At 30.5% G+C, this 12,541-nt stretch overlaps 1 non-coding gene across 1 annotated transcript; it reads left to right on the top strand.

The window, feature by feature from the left end:
- The first annotated feature begins 341 nt into the window (after nucleotides 1-341).
- On the top strand, nucleotides 342-414 carry TRNAR-UCU. Its single transcript has one exon. It is a non-coding gene; the product is annotated as a tRNA-Arg (tRNA).
- Nucleotides 415-12,541: the final 12,127 nt, after the last annotated feature.

The raw sequence follows: 12,541 nt of genomic DNA on the forward strand, positions 1-12,541 counted from the left end.
AATTCTTTACGCGAATTGCGTGAATGAGATAATACTCAATGATTATTTATAAATAAGTAATTCAAAGTATAACAATGCAATATTATACAGGAGATGTTCATGCATATGTAGTTGAATGATGAATTTATTTATTTAAATCAGTAATTCAAAGTGTATAAATGCAAGATAATATATGAGAGATTGATTATAATTGGTCACTAAAATAAATGTTTACAACTTTGTAATAACGCTAGTCTAAATACTTAGTCTAAAAACGATAGTCTAAATAAATATTAATTTTGGTTCAATGAGTTATTACACTACTAAACATTTTACTTTGTCATACTTTAATTTATGAATTAGCACCTATGGCGTAATGGATAAGGCGCTTGACTTCTAATCAAGCGATTGTGGGTTCGAGTCCCACTAGGTGTGTGTTATTAATATAGTTGGTATAACTCATGAACAATGTAGTGAATATAATTAATAATTAATTAATGAATTGGTAAGGAATCTTAGAATTGTAGAAAATAAAGATAATATAACTAATGAAATAATATATTTTTTTATCATGAATAAATTTTAATAAAGTGGGGTACTTACATTTCATCCTATAATTAATAATTAATTAATGAATTGGTAAGGAATCTTAGAATTGTAGAAAATAAAGATAATATAACTAATGAAATAATATATTTTTTTATAATGAATAAATTTTAATAAAGTGGGGTACTTACATTTCATCCGCAACAATCAAGCCGTTGATTGTTTTTTTTTTTTTTTTTTTTTTTTTATTTCTATTCGTTGTTGAGACAAATTATTTTGGGAGTTTGTCAACGATAATTGCTACAATTGCTGTCAATAGAGGATGATAATAAATAATTCGAAATATATTGTTACAATAAATATTGTTATAATGATATAGTAAAAATTAACTTAAAAATTTCTTCAGAAATTTTCATGCATTGATAAAATGCTAAGAATGATATATGTGTAAACTTGTTCAATTGGAGCCAATGAGATGTCAACAATGTCAATTCTTTGTAAAATGGTCCTACCGTTTTAGAGTCTAGGTGTAGTTGTACTTCTGATCAACAACTTTGTAGTTAGGTCGCGCAAGTCTGACAATGATGTAAGAACAATTTTATCTGATAAAAAAATAATAGTAAAATTTTTGTAAAGTAATATACAATTGCACCATTATAGAAATACATACAAAAAAATATTAATACCATAATGACCTAAATCATTTAATAATGCAAAACATAATTGAGATATTGAGTCTTGTTCTAAATAATCAAAAGAAGATTAATTAAGCGAAAAAAAGAATAAAAAACTTAACCTAAATTTGTTTATTTTTTTAATGTAAGAAAATGATTTTCAAGGTTCCTAATTTATAATCTTGCTCAACTTTGAATGCAATGTATTTAGTCGGACTAATTATTTGACCAAAGTTTATATTGTATTTTTAAAACATATTCGTAGTATATGTTTAACAATTATGCCAACTCTGATTGGGATGCGATTCGAACCTAAGATATTTTTTTTATATATAAGTTAATGAGTAAGTTAAGAACAATAAATAGTTAACGAAATATTCCATTACTAAAGTTTATTCTAACAGAATGCATTATTATTTAAGGGAATAAAATAATATAATAGAAGGTAAATAAGAAAAATCATAAAAAGATACTATAATCAAAATAATATGAACCATTCAATTTAACTAACAATTACACCAACATTTTTTTTTTTGTTCCCTTCAAAGGCCTAACTTTATTGGCTCTTATTAGATTTGTAGATGTAGATTATTAGATTTGTAGATAGATGTAGATTCCCTGTCAATTCACATGGATACCGAACACTTTGAATTAAAATTCCTAGTAATTTTATTCCTACAAATCAAATAGTAGGATTTATCCCACGCCAAATAATTATATTCCCTTTCAAGTTTCAATTCACTTGGATACCAAACAGTTGAATTAAAATTCCTAGTAATTCTATTCCCACACCATTCATCTTCCATGACATTGCAATTTTTTTCCTCTAATTTCCTTCTTGCAACCAAATGCCTCATAAAAGTCAAATTATCTAAAAACATAATAAGTCTCAAACTCAAGTTATACCCTTGATTTATGTTCTTTTTTTTTTTCTGTTTATTTTTTATACATTATGCTATAAAAGTTGTACTATAAGTTGTTTTAGACAAAAATATTTCTATCGTTATAACTTTTGTTTTTTTTTTTTAATTATTATTACCATGCACATGTATACATGGGCGGAGGCAGCATAGGGGCAGCTGCCCTCCCTCCCCCACCCTCGCCCCATATATAACCCTTGTATGTATATATATGTATATATAGTACAAGTATAAGAAAACAAACAAATGTTAATAAGGGGCAGGAGCAATTGCGGGGATGTACTGATCCAATTTCCCTAGCTGAATACAATCGGCTGGAGGAGTCCTTGTCTAGACTAGAGATTCAGGAGGACGTATACTGGAGGCAAAGGACCAAGCAACACTGGCTCAAGAATGCAGATGCGAACACCAAATTCTATCACAGGTACGCCTCTCATCGAAAAAGGAAAAATACTTTGCATAGACTTATGAATGGTGATGGGGAGTGGGTGGAGGGTGATGATATGATAGGTGTAGTGTTGGACTATTTCAAGCAAATCTTTGCGACAAATAATCCTACGAATGGAAACCTTATTTTTGGTAATGTTACGCCACGGATCACTCAATCACATAATGAATGGCTAATTCGGCCATTCGAAGTTGAAGAAGTAAAGTCTCCCTTTTTTCAATGTTTCCTGATAAGGCACCCGGCCCGGATGGAATGAATCCAGGTTTTTATCAGAATTTTTGAGATATTGTAGGTGGGGATGTCTCGAATTTTGTTGTTAATTGTTTGAATACATGCTCATTTCCCCATGGACTTAATGACACTAATGTGGTGTTAATACCAAAAAAAGATGCCCCAGAGTTGGTCTCTGATCTTAGACCGATTGCGCTCAGTAATGTAATATATAGAGTTATGGCCAAGATGATGACGCAGAGAATGAAACCCCTGATGGATGGTATTATATCTGAGTCACAAAGTGCATTCATATATGGTAGATTGATTACGGATAATATCTTGGTTGCCTCGGAAATAGGGCACTATTTAAACAGGAAACAGTGTGGAGTAGTGGGTTGGAGTGCTCTGAAATTGGATATGGCAAAAGCCTATGATCGTATGGAATGGCCTTTCTTGAGAGGTATGCTTGTGGCGCTGGGTTTCCATGAGAAGTGGATTGAACTTATTATGATGTGTGTCTTTACTGTTTCATATAGCTTTTTAGTGAATGGAACGAGGAGTGAGGCAATTATACCAACTAGAGGATTACGGCAAGGTGATCCACTGTCTCCCTTTCTGTTTATCATTTGTGCAGAAGGTCTCTCATTATTATTGCAGAAAGCACAAGATAGGGGCCTTATACATGGATGCAGGGTAGCACGAGGTGCCCGCTGTTTCACATCTTTTCTTTGCTGACGATAGTTTACTATTTTTTAAAGCGACCATTCAAGAGGCTATTGAGATAAAGAACTGTCTATCATTATATGAAAAATTGTCGGGGCAAGTTGTCAATTTTCAGAAATCTAGTATTTGTTTTAGCAGGAATACGGTTAATGAGGAAAGGGATAATGTGGCACAGGTGTTGGAAGTAATGCAGGCTCCTAACTTTGGAAAATATCTTGGTTTGCCAGCATTTATTGGGAGAAACAAGAAAGCAGCCTTTGCTTATATTGAGGATAAGATCCGGCAGAGAATAGGATCTTGGAATAAGAAATTATTATCACAGGCAGGTAAAGAGATCTTATTGAAAAGTGTGGCTCAAGCTATGCCTACCTTCTCAATGAGTGTTTTTTTTTTTTTTTTTATTACAAATATCTGTCTGTGCTGCCATTGAGCGTCTTATGAATCGGTATTGGTGGGGTTCTGGAACTGATCAGAAAATACATTGGAAAGCTTGGGATAAGTTATGTCTCCCTAAGAAGTATGGTGGACTGGGCTTTAAAGATCTTAAAGCTTTTAATGTGGCATTATTGGGAAAACAGGCATGGAGATTGCTAACCAACACGGAATCATTGGTCTCAAAAATTTATAAAGCAAGATACTATCCTAGAACTTCGTTTATGGAAGCAGACCTGGGGAATAATCCCAGTCATTGTTGGCGAAGTATTATGGCGGCAAAAAGCCTTGTCTGTAGTGGTGTGAGAAGAAGAATTGGGAATGGAAATTCCACCTCTGTGTGGAAGCATCCTTGATTACAAGATAAGGAGGATCCCATGATCCAAACAGAAATGCCACCCCAGCTGGCTAATGCTAAAGTAATTAACTTAATTGACCAGGAGACAGGAACATGGGATTATCATTTACTTACTGATATTTTTGAGCCTGATGATGTGACAAGAATTTTGAAAGTACCTGTGTCTCAGGAATATGAGGACCTATGGTATTGGCATGGGGACCCCAATGGTTGCTATACGGTTAAGAATGGGTACAGGCGTATTGTTGGAAATTATGAGAATAGTATGAACACGGGATTTAATAAATGGCTCACTTTGTGGAAGCAAAAAATACCGCCTAAGTGGAGAACTTTTTTATGGAGAGCCATAAGTGATATTCTCCCCACTACCATTAACTTGCGTATTAAAAGGGTGGATGTTAGTCCATTGTGTGCCGTGTGTGGGGTGGATAATGAAGATATTATGCATGCATTGGTTTTGTGTGATTATGCTAGAGCCATTTGGACACAATCAAACCTACCATTACCAAATATTATAACAAATATTTTTTATGAATGGTTTGGTGAATTGTTGAATATTCTAGACTCGGATGGAATTCTCTACGCAGCTGCAATATTATACTACCTATGGAGAGGCCGGAACGGAGCGATATGGGACGGTTGTGTCACTCACCTGAGGAGAATGCTGGCTACAATCCAAGCTGCTGTCAATGCATGGCGCCAAATCTATTTAAGCAATCCAAATGCCGTGGCAACAATACCTCAACCTGCCAATCAAAACGTTGCACCCAATACTGCCGTGCGACACCTTCCAAATCAGTCACTGGGACAACAAAATCCACACAGCAAATGTTACATAGACGCAACATATCACGATGGTACCAATTCAGCTTCGGTAGATGCGGTACTTATGGGAGAGGACGGTCATTTTGTCGCAGCATTTGCAGCGCCACTACCATATTGTTATTCCCCACTAATGGCAGAAGCATATGCATGCAAGGAGGCCCTATCTTGGCTACGTGACCGTGGAGTACAATCTGTTGAGGTCTTTACGGATTGCCAGACGCTACATAAATATTTGACACCACCATATCAATTGGCAAGATCGTATATTGGTTATGCCCTTGATGGATGCAGGAACCATATTCTTAATTTTACTTTTTGTCATGTTCAATTTATTTCTAGATCGCAGAATTATTTAGCACATAGTTTAGCAGCTTCGGCTTTCCATTTTGATACAGCTATGTATTGGAATGATATCCCACCCGACGCTATTTCAGCTTATCTATAAATACAACCCATGGGTTGACCTTTCAAAAAAAACAAATGTTAATAATAGATGACTTAGTTCAGCTGGTTAGGTGTGTTTGACATTGGATGAGGTTTGGGGTTCAAATCTTTATAGGCCTAAGCATAGTTTTTATGGCTTTTTACTATTATTAATAGTGAGTCTATTGCTTCAACACAATTTCATATAAAGTTTTGATATGTTTTATTTTTAGCCCATATCCAATAATATTTATTGTTATATTTGTATTCTATTTTTTTCAAACTATCTCTTTTGTAGTGTTCCGCTTCTACTGAAATAAAATTCTGACTCCACCCCTAAAGTGTATACATAATATCTTTTATTATATATTCTTCAATGGTAATAATATATGTAGACATTATGTGTTGGAGTAAGATAATAAATAAGTTTGATTTCATTTAGCTTTTAACGATTGGTTTTCCGTTGCTAATTGCTGACCTCACCATCCACTAAATCTCTTCTACTTTCGATTCCGGTGGCTATGATTAACTGACTACTTAAATATGGGGCTTATCTCAACATTTCAAAACTTTAGCCTATCATAAGGACAATGATGGGAAATCATTCTCACCATTTTTTTAGTACTTTTGACTCAATTATAATGCAGTATTTGTTTATATATATATTTTTTAATCTATTAACGTATAATGAATTAATATTATCACTGAAATTTAAACATGTGATCCCCATTTGAAAGAGTCACATAGATGGCATTGAGTTACAAGCTACTTGACCACTTCATTATTCTTCTAATTATAAATTTTATTAATTGAAATCCTAAATTGCTCCAATGGTAAATTGTCAAATGGTGTTTGGAGAGTAAAAATGGTATTCATTTGATTAATTTAGTTAATTGAAATCCTCATTTGTCACATTGGCAGTTCAATTGCTCATAGGAGTGAAGTTTAATAACAATGATTGGGGACCAAGTCTCACCAGCGACAGTATAAGAGCAATCTTTCAAAGTGAGGGTGCTCCTTGTGCGTAATAAACAAAGATCTAGCCAGTATTGAGTTATCATGATTTGCAGCAATTAGCAATATAATGGATTTTTTAGTTTGGTGAAGTGGATGACAAAAGCAAAATATTTATTTTGGAATTCGACCTGATAATTGTTTTTTTTTTTTCCAATTAATTTAGTCCGGTTATAAAATTAATAGTGTATTTTGGTTAACTCCATTAAATACATAAATGTTTTGATTAATTCAGTGAAATCAACCACCCGGCTAAATTAATTTGATCATTGATCGACTGGTGCAATTATTTCAGTTTTGTTAGTTTATCGATCCAAAATTGAATAGTGCAGGTTGTGATTAGATTTAAACAAGTTATACTTTTTTTTTTTTTCAAAAAAAAAAAAAATCATTAAAGGAATTTATTGCAATCACTACAATAAACAAAAAGATTAAAGAGACATAAATAATAAATCTAATCCACAAAGAAACGAGCACAAACTCGCAACAAAGTAACTAATAACCAGACTTTTCTTTGTCATTTTTATTTTTTCGGACTAAATGGAATAGAAGGCTTATAATTGATTCGGGAAAGATAATCCGCCTTCCAACATCATCATACATATCATCAAAAGTTACAACAATTTCCTGAATCCTAAATGAAGAATAATATGAAGTAATATTCAAATGTTTTGAACTAATAATATCTATATATTATGACCTACCGCCACGTACTTTAGCCACGAGATCGAGAATTTGGATTAAAAAAAAAGAAGAAGAGAATAACATTATTTCCAAAAAAATAGGATAATAGTCTACTAGCTCATGACCTTGTGATCTAGTGGCACCGAGACTATTTGTACTTCAGTAGATTAAGAACATAGTTATAAACATATACTACATTATAACATACTAACAGAGTCAGTAGTAATAAAAAAAAAAAGATAATAGTCTACTATTTATTAATTATTAAACTTTGAATTTGAATCTTGACAAAAATTAAATATAGTATAAAAGTGAAAACGAATGGGTTCACTTTCATTTTAGTTTCAGGAGACTAGGCAAGAAACCGCATCCAATATGTATAGACACTGGAAGGTTATGGGTTTGAGACTCAGTGGATGTGTTATTGACTCTCTGTGCTTCAGTAGGTTGAGAAAATAGTTATGAACAAATAGATAAAGTAGTTATGAACAGATATTACATTATAATAAAGTTAATATAATTTAAAAAAAAAAAATGTCGTATAGACAAACAACATAACCTCTACTAATACTTATCCTTTCAAAGCTGATTCATTTCTTGTGAAAATTGACAAATTAAAGCACCTCTAGATGTGGAGTAATTACTAAACAAATACGACCAAGTAATAATCAACATTTGAAGCTTGCTACGGGCAAGGATATATTATTTATATTTTAAAGTTTTGTTGATCAAGTAAAACATTAACAAATATGATATGGTGGACTAGCCCTTGGATTAGAAATTATTTTCCCATCATAAAATATTAATTAAGAATTTTCTATATTATTATATTCTAAAGAGAAAAACTATACGCTTGAAATTATTTAATCTTCTCTTTCCCTTTTTAATAATCTATCTATCTACTATCTACTATCTATCTACTATACTAATAAGAACCAATAAAATTAGGCCTATACTAGGTAGAAAAAAGATGTCTGCCACATTATTAAATGAAATGAATGGTTCTGCAGATTATTCAGATTTTAATTTTCAAAAAGAGTATTCAAATAACCCAACAAATTGGAACGGGAAACTACCTCGTAATATCTTTGGAATACATCATATTTAAAATGTCCAAAATTCTACTACTTTATCTCATCTTATTCCTTAAACTAGGGATTTCTTTATCCACAATAACTCATTCAACAATAATGGTTGAATCAAATGAACCCCGATCAGAACGTACACCTAAAGGACTGGTATTTTTTTTATGTTGATAATAATATGTAAATGTTAATTATATCATTATCTTATGTAGATACATTTAAAACTCATTATTAAAACTGTCAATGTATGATAACAAAACATCGTAACACACTTGATGCATTGAAAAGATACTGAGACTACAACAATGCTGCAATCAATTTGGCAAACCTAGAAAAATAAAGAAATTTCAAAATAGTCACCGTTGATTCATTCATTTATCCTATATGTAAAATACTTATTGTGCATTCATTAAATATATATTAGAACTAATATAATTAAATTTACAATTTATTTCATCTTCTAAACTCAACCTGCTTAGGTTACAAGCAAAATCAACATCAACATTCACAACAAAAAATACTTGGTATATAAGATGTAGTCACTATTTAAAAAAAGTTTATTCACAAAGTGGAAATCAATTTAACTCGAAGGTTAATATCAATTCAATAATTTGTTTTAAAAAAAAAAAAAAAAAAAAACACACCGTAATATTTTGTTCAATACTTCCACATGAATCATGTCGGGGAACAAACTACCACTGTAAAATATCAACATACACTTGCAAGATCAAGAGTTCATAATACAACTAAAATCTCATTCATATACACAACAAGGAAAATTCACAGGTTCTTATATCCTAATCTCATTGCATGATGTTGTCATCTATGGTACCAGTAACCCAATTACAAATAATACACCACGAACAAAAAGGAAGAGGACAAATAGTGAAGATGAAGACAATGACAATATAACTCAAAATAGAATTAAGAATACTTAGAAAAATTCAAACCAAAACTAATATTTATTTAGACTATCGTTTTTAGACGAAGTATTTAGACTATTAATTTTACAAAGATGCAAACATTTATTTTAGTGACAATTATAATAAATTTTCTATATTATCTTGCATTCATATTCATATACTTTGAGTTACATATTTAAATAAACAAATTCGACATTCAATTACTTATGTATGAACTTCCCATATATAATCTTGTATTGATATACTTTCAAATATTTATTTAAATATAAACATTAAACATTAACCAATTCGCACAATGCGCGTGTAAAATCAGTACAAAAATAAGAGGTATAACTTCACAAATATGAAGTACTAATTTAGTTACTAGAAAAATTAGAAAAAAGTGTCTAATTTATTCATGTCGTTTCCACAACCTAAAATTAGAGAGCAACCCATGAGCTCTTTCGAAAATAATCTCGTTTATATATTCTGCAACACGATATAGATTTAAATGTTGTTTATATATTCTGCAACACGATATAGATTTAAAAATTAGTTTTTTCATTGATTTTTTAAAAAATTATTAAGTAATACATATTTAGTTGTTAAAGAATGTATATTTAAGTGTTAAAGTTCACAAAGTGAAATTAAAGATAATTATAAAAATATCATCCCGCATTTTTTTAAAATCTGATTTGATCTTTCTAATTTTTATAAATGTAAAATTGGAATGGATCTTAAACTTTTCTTTGGGATGTGTTGTCATGGAGTCATAAGTTTATATATATAAAAGGTTTTTCTACAAGAGGGGTTTGGTTGAGGCTGGAGGATGGACCCATGAAACACGACCGTCCACCATCTTCGGCAAAATAATTAATTAGGCATGGAAAGTGGGCAACAAGTAAATCAAACCACCTGACGCTCCTGTCACTATCATTATATTTTCTTTGGCGTAGAGCTTAGGCTACGCTCTCCAAAAGGAAAATGACCAAACATAAACCAAACCATCCACAATGCCGACGTCGTATTTCTTAGCAAAATTTGGACGTCACCGATTTGATCTTGTTGACTATTACTCTCTCCGGCCTCCCAATAAATTAAAGTCGTCATTTTACTCTTAAAGATTATAAATTCAATTTTTTGTTAATACTTTTTTAGTTGATTCTATTACATAAGATATTTTTAGTGTTGTTTAGTTCTCTTGTGTGGTTTATAGACTATTATACAAGAGCAATAGTACATTATCGGGTAATGACAGCGGATGTCTCTCGTTAGAAAAAAATCATTCACTCTTCGAAGGTATACAGACTCAAACTTGTGATTTTTAGTACAAAAATCATATTTCACCCGTTTGTGTGTGGCAAAACAGTAACCACTACCTGATCTTGTGCATTGTGTAAACCATACTTTGTGATCCTATTGGTAAAACATCATTAACCAACTCAAATCAAGAAGGCCAACAGACTACTAGTGCTTGGAGTCAAACTTGTAATATTATGGTTACTGAGTCTAACCAAGTTGGTTGAGTAATCTTACATTACCTTAATTTTTAACATTAATTCAGTTTTTAATTGAAAATATATTATGTGAACAAATAATAGTCTCAAAACTTATAACAATATATTTCAAAAGGGTAATGTCAAATTTATTAAAGTATTTTACTTTATTAGTAAACAAAACGCTACGCTGCATGGTTTTTCAATTTCTTTCTTTGGCAGCTATAATTTTATTTTATTTTATTTTTCAAAATTATTGACTACAATATTATAAGTGATGATTTTTAAAATAGATGCCTTTTACTATAATGTCACTTTCTAGAAAAAAAAAAATGAGAGCATTATATTGCTTTTTTATTTTTTATTTTTAATACCTAAAAACATAATAAGTGTGAATAAAGGTTATACCCTTCATTTATGTCCGTTTTTTCTGTTATTTTTTATGATACATTATGCTATAAATGTTGTACTATACAATATTTTGGACAAACATACCCCTACCGTTATAACTTCCGTTATCTTTTCCACTATTGCTACCATGCACATGCATCCACCATATATTTTCTTATTTTCAATAATAATAATAATAATATACACATTATATATTGGGGTTATATGTAAGTTATTTCTTAAAATATAAATATTAAATTTATAAAAATGTTTTACATTATTATTATTATTATTATTATTATTATTATTATTGTTGTTGTTGTTATTATTATTATTATTATTATTATTATTATTATTATTATTATTATTTACAATAATTTAACTATCTAAAATTTAAATAAATTTGAAATTTTAATATAAAACATTAATATTGGGCACCTATTTTTTGCACATCGCGCATAAGAAATACTAGTATATATATATATATATATATATATATATATATATATATATATATATATATATATATATATATATATATATATATATATATATATATATATATATATATATGCCCCAAAGTACATGATATACCAATTAAATACACGATATTAAATTACTTATTCATACTAAAATAAAATAAAAAATTCACCAAAATTACGTACTTAACATTTAGCAAGATAGATGAAGTTGTAATATTAACATTTTGACTAATCGAGTTAAGTATCTTGACTTAAAAACATTTGCCAACCACGTAACAGGTGTCGAGGCTGACAAATTAATTGCCCAAAATTAAGCAAACTAAAATAGGATATCCTTATAATTATAATTTATTATGATAAAATTACATAACACTTGAGTAATAGAAGTGATCAAATGATCCCAATAAGCATAAAAAAATTTGTGTAGTGGCTGCTAATATGTCACACTAGAAAATTAAATGACAAATATTGAACTGATCAGTGTGTACATCAATTCTAATGAATCATGACAATTTTTTTTTTTATATAAACTACGAAGTGTTCTGAATCTTTCTCCATTCATGTCTTAGAGTCTAAATTAATCCGACTAATTTACGTTCACTTCGAGAGATACAGGAATTGGCCTAAAGTGACTCGTCACTTCATGAATCATGATTGTCATTGATTATATTTGGAAGAATGACAATTAATTATATATATTCTTTGTGTAATTATTTGTGGTGGGGCCACCTAAATATATATTCTTCTTCTTGATTTTACACCTTATCACAAAATCCATATTCCCATAAAAGGTGTGAATCATGGCGGCCACTACGCCACACCATTAATTAATTTGGCTTTGTCAAAGCATATCATAGTGAGAATTCATGCACTTCTAAAGACAGAAAGTGGGCTGTAATTATAAAACATGAAAAACGCTTAAAATGGTACACAGAATATAATATATG

This window comes from Ipomoea nil, unplaced genomic scaffold (genome assembly GCF_001879475.1).
Source record: "Ipomoea nil cultivar Tokyo-kokei standard unplaced genomic scaffold, Asagao_1.1 scaffold2759, whole genome shotgun sequence".
Classification (NCBI taxonomy): Eukaryota; Viridiplantae; Streptophyta; class Magnoliopsida; order Solanales; family Convolvulaceae; genus Ipomoea; species Ipomoea nil.